Consider the following 6,000-nt stretch of genomic DNA (forward strand, 5'->3'; position numbering starts at 1 on the left):
ACGATGCTCTTGAGCAGCTGATTAAGAGCAAGCAAGAGGCGGAGATCTTCAATGATCTGCCCTCTTCGATGTGAACATCTTGGACAATTTCATTGATGAGTGGTTCGACAATCAAGATCTTAGTTTTGATGATCTTCAACTCCCCATTGGCATCAGCGTCGCCTTCCAAGGCGCAATTTCTCCTGAGCTGGCTCTGGTTCAGCAAATTGTTGAATTGAAGAACAAGATTGACTTTGAGAAAGAGCTGTTCAAGAAGCATGTGACCAAGCTTAGTGTGGCTGATGTTCAGAAATTCAAGCTGATGCTGAATGACCTCAAGGAGGCGTTTTGTAAGAAACACGAAGAAGCCAAAGGTTCAAGAGAGCGCATGAAAAATCTTGTTGCCAAGTGCGTTCAAGCCTAAAACGAAGCTGAGAAGCGCAAGGCTCTTGGGCGTCCTAGCATTGACCGCAAGATGGCTGCCAAAAAGAAGAAGAAGTCTACTCTGGCCCCAACTGAACCTCCAAGGCGGGAAGAACCTCACATTGTCTTCCCAGCCAGCATGATAGGCTCGAAGCCTAAGGTCCCCATAGTGGCTTCAGAACAGAAGAAAACCAAGGCAGTTGAAGCCGAAGCCAGGAAGCGAAAAATCAAGAGCACCACTGATGATGCACCACCCCCAAGAAGATAAAAACCAAGAAGAGAGATTGGGTTGCTCCCATAGAGCCCCTTGTTGTTGAACCCATTGCTTTTGCTCACCCTGACCCTGAAAATCAAGAGCGTCAGTTGATAGTTCATGAGTCTGCTTCCACAGAGGCTCCTGAAGCTCAAGAAGTTCCAGTCGTTGACCCCATCGCGACTGAAGACATTGGTCCTCAAGACAATGTAGAAGATGATGAAGTCCTTCCTCAAATTGAGCGCGCAACGGTATCATCGCCTATTCTCACGAACAGCGAGCTCATCAGTATTGGTCACCCTTTGACGCCAATCTCCTAGGATGCCTCATGGGCTGATCGCCCCCAACCAGCAACTCCTAGTCAAGATTCACCAAGTACACCCCGTCCTCCACCAGCGCAAGTCATCAGTCCATTGGTGAATGATGATAATTACATGGAGACCACACCCTCGCCAAAGGCGTCGCCCGTGTTTCAACGGCTTCGCAAAGGTCTAAGGCCATCTGTCTCCATGACCACCATCATAGAAGAAGACTCAAACCAGTCCAGCTCAGTGGCACGTCAAGTGTTCCCTGAAGATAATCCTTCTGTTACAGTTCCAGTGTTTGAAGCTAATGCTTCTGAAGACAATCCGGCTGCATCAGCCGATGAAAGACAAGAAGAAGAAGAGTGTGCTGCTACTCCCCCTACCACCCAAGAAGTTGTTCTGGAGGAGAACATGTCTGTGCCCGACCCTCCAGCTACTCAAGTGGAGGTTGAGAATCCTGAGGCGGCCACCAACAACACTCCTGAAGCTAATGACATTGTCATGGCTGAAGACAATGTGGCGCCTAAAATAAACACCATGCATGAAGCCAATGATGCACCTGCCACAAATTTGCAGACTGACGCCATTGCCAATGCCTCTGCTCCTGTCCCGCCTCCAAGGCCTCATACCATTGAGCAAGCATTCTATCAAGGTGAGCTGGTCACAGTAAGATGGCTAATTATGGTTCCTCCGCCTGCTCCCGGACCTCAATTTGATTATCATGTGGAGCACCGGCCATAGGTTCAGAAGCCAAAGCCCAGATTGCCACGGTTTCCAGCTACTGCATCAACATCAGGCTCATTCAATGTCAACAGCTTCATTGCACACAACACCTTCTTAGATAACGCCAAGAACCAATATTCCAAGCCAAGGATATCATCAGATCGGTTCTAGAGTTATCAGCAGCGTAGCTACTACTCCTGCATTCTATACAATCAAGAGCGCATATTTCCTCATATGCGTCTGGATTCTGAAGCCATTGCTGGCCTGCCGTGCTTAGAAGAAGCACTTGACTGTTTCCGAGATGCAGGACTGATCTAGTTTGTTACTGATAAGGAGCATTGGAATGAAGAGCTTCTGCTACAATTTTATGCAACTCTCCACATTCGCGGCTACAACAGGGATCCGACGACATGGGTCCTTGAGTGGATGACAGGCAATGTCCATCATGAAGCCAAAGCCTTTGATCTCATTGAGCTTACCGGCCTTTCCACTCCAGGCGAACTATATGAACCTGGTTGTCAGCTTCACTGTGATGCATTGGAGAGCATCTTTCATAAGTCAGAGCCCAACATGAGCCAAATGCTAAGTATGATGAAGCCACTACCTCAGGATGCCGAATATCCCAAGGAATTCTTTGTTGAAGACCTAGAGTATCTGCCCCGCACCATCTATCACATCATTAGGCGAACTCTATGGCCCATCAAAGGGCATTCCTCCTTAGCAAAGCTTGAAGGTGCAATGAAGACATTGGTCTTCTATATTCTCAATGGCAAAAGCTTCAATACTCAGGATTTCTTCATTCGCCAATTTGCTGCATCTGGATCTGACATATTTGGTCTGAAGTTTTATGCTCCTTGGATTATGCGTCTGATCAAGCTTCACTCTGCTATTGACTATCAGCCCTCTGCGCGCAACCATCTCATATTCCTACCAGAGGTTGATATGTCCATTGAAGCCATTTACCCAGAGCCTGCCAAGGAAGCACTATATCTTCACAATGCAGATTGTCAGAGCTTTTCCCAGCATATTGAAGGTGTTCAGGTTGCTTCTTGTGTTTATCCTCTGGTCGGCAACACTCGCCGTGCATGCACTGAAGCCACAGAAAGCACTATTGCTCCAAGGCCTTGGAAGCGATCTCATGTGCTCAATGATCGAGAGCTTCTCGTGGCCTTGCATCAGAAACATGACAAGCATCACTATTGGATGAAGCGTCAAATGCAAAGCCTCTTGGTGGATGTCAATCGCATCCACAATCTTGCCACCAAGAATGCCTTTGTCACTCATGAAACCTGTTCGAGGTCCTGGAAGAGTCTGACCTTGCTAAGTGTTGAAGCTGATCTTCAAGACGATGGCTTCACTGAGAGATTCAAGTTCGACTCTACTCCTCCCAGGAATGCTGTCTTGCATCGAACCCCGTCTCTTGAAGATTCAGAGTACTCCTCCTCCGCAGAAACTATAAATGCCAGAGTCTTGGATGACGCAGATGATGCTACCTCACCACCTCCAAGCTCGGCGCATGTCGACACTACACCAAGTTCTTCTGCACCACCAAACCTCAACGACGACCCTGCTGCTTCACCTACTTCTCATGGGAATGAGTAGAGACTATGTCTTCAAACCTTTTTGGTCCTTACTAATAAAAGGGGGAGAAGCATATGTTGATAGTCTTCAAGCGGGTCCATATGGGTGGTTGATATACTTTTTGCCTAGTGCTTACAACTCTCACTTTTGATACATTTGGTTCTTTGAGTTTTAACACTTAAACTTGATGGTCGTCTGCTACTTTTTCTGCTACTCTATGATGCGATGATAAATTCCGCATATGCAATTATAAATCCCGCATGAAGTCATTTCGAAGACGTCCATTTTTCATTATGCATGTCATTATCCTTGTATATCTGTTCCTGCATGATGTATTGTCTTAATATGGTGAAGAGGATCTCCACAAGTACAACCTGCCATGTGCATTTGCATTCCAACGCAAAACATTTATATGCACATCTTCAGGGGGAGCCTTTTTGCCATCTATGAAGACAATATCTTAATCCTTTACAATTTTACATACTTTTATCCCCGTTGAAAACTTCAATCAGTTTGTCATCAATCACCAAAAAGGGGGAGATTGTAAGTCCATCTAGTGCCACCCCTAGTTGGTTTTCGAGTATTGACGACAAACCTGGTTGAGGGACTAATGTGTTTGTGAGAATTGCAGGATAACACAGGTAGTAGTCCCTCATTGATTCTGTTTACCTACCGGAGATGACCCCTAAAAATGTGTGAAGACATTGAAGACAATGGTGGTCTGTGAAGCCATTCACGTTGAAGACTATGACATGAGAAGACATTGAGTGAGGACTATGGAACGCGAAGACTTAGTTGTTTCGTTGTTTCCTCTCTTCTTTGTTGAGTCATAGGAACCACCGCACTGTTAAGTGGGGTCCAAGTGAACAAAGTCAGAGTGACTGAAGTGATGCTCAACCAAATCCTATGTCTTCGAGAGAAGACAATAAGAGCAAATCTTATCCAGAGTCGGATGAGTCAGCTTTACTTGTAGCCCAAGTCAAGATGCCGCGTGTGTTTGAAATCCGACTGTTGCGACACGTTTCAGTTCCTTAGTGACCCAGGGTCATTTCGGACAAATCGGGTCGGGTTGCCCAGTGGCTATAAATAGCCCAACCCCTACACCATAAATTGGTGGCTGCTCAGAGTTAGTACACGGCTTTTGTTGTTTGAGAGCAATACACCGCCGAAGCTTTTGAGAGAGAATCCTTGCGAGGACAAAGACCAAACCACCCAGAACCCAAAGAGTGTTTGGCATCATTGAAGTTTTTCTCTCCGCGTGATCTGAAGACTTGTTACACTTGAGGACTGTGAATCCTCCAGCCGGTTAGGCGTTGCATTCTGAGCATCCAAGAGCCATTGTGGATTGCCGGTGAACGAAGTCTGTGAAGGTTCACAAGTCTACCTTGAAGACTTACCAGAGTGATTGGGAGGGGACTAGGTGTCCTTAGCTCAAGGGGAATAAGGTGAAGACGCGGTCTTCTGAGTTGAATCTCAGCCTCCCTAACCAGACGTACAGTTGTCACAGCAACTAGAACTGGTCGAACAAATCCCTGTCCTTCTGAAGCCACTAGTTCTATCTCTACTTCTCTTTACTTACAGTTTGTCTTCGTGAAGTCATTGCCTGCTTGCATTATCTGTTTGACTTCACTGTGTGACTACCTGTTCTGATTAGCTTCATACTATCTTCCATCCTGATCTTTACTACCTAGCTGCTATTAGTCTTCCTGCTTTCACTTCATTGAATACTTGACTATGGCTTGTCTAGTGTAGTCTACCTTCCGCTGTATTTGAATAGTGTTGTTTCTATTGTTTGTCTTCGAAACTCCCATGTTTTGAAGACTTTCATAAACATCGCCTATTCACCCCCCCCCCCTCTAGTCGATAACTAGCCCTTTCAGATTCTCTTAGTCAAGTTACACTTTGAGCAAGAAAACACTTTATTGCAAGGAATTGTAGAGAAAGGTGTTTACAAAAGCCTTTCCAGGAGTAAGCAATTTGAGGAAATTGTACGCAAGCAAGGGAGGCACCAGAAGAATCAAGGTGTTGGTTTTGAACGAAAGTTGAATGCCAATGGAGTTGAGTGGGAAGAAGATCAATACCCCAAGACAAAGTTTGTTCCTCAACAAGAGAAGTATGATCCTACTTTTTTGAGGGAACACAAGATCAAGATATTCTTCCACCACAAGACCACGAGCTAAAAGGCAAGGACAAGCTTCAAGAAGAGATTGACTCATTTGAAGAAGCACCTCAAGCCTTGTTCAAGTGGATCCCCAAGACTTCATCAATTTCAACTACAACTCTAAGGATTCCCACCAAATTGATGTGGGTCCAAAAGAAGAAGAATTAGAGAGTTCTTGAGGGTGACTCTGGCAACAAACTTCACTCATATTCATTTTGGCAAGAACTTGTGCAACCAACTTCAACATCTTGCACTAGTTCATGGAGTCACAAACCCTCTTGTTGATAAGTCAAGGGACAAGGTATTCCATGCATTCATGGACATCATAATATGTGCATTTCACTCTATGTCTATGGATATATTTGTATGTTCCTTGTGGGACTAACCCATGTAGGTATTGAAAATGCAAACTCAAGGATTGCTCCCAACTCTTGATGGATTACATCAACATTGAGCATCCACATCTACACTATCTACATGAAGTCATCATCGACAAAACACAAGGTTAGTTCATCCCTCTTTTGGGGGATATCACATTTAGGGGGAGCTTTGCTCTAAGAATTGAGCTAAAGAAA

The sequence above is a fragment of the Triticum dicoccoides genome, chromosome 5B, assembly GCF_002162155.2.
Source record: "Triticum dicoccoides isolate Atlit2015 ecotype Zavitan chromosome 5B, WEW_v2.0, whole genome shotgun sequence".
Classification (NCBI taxonomy): Eukaryota; Viridiplantae; Streptophyta; class Magnoliopsida; order Poales; family Poaceae; genus Triticum; species Triticum dicoccoides.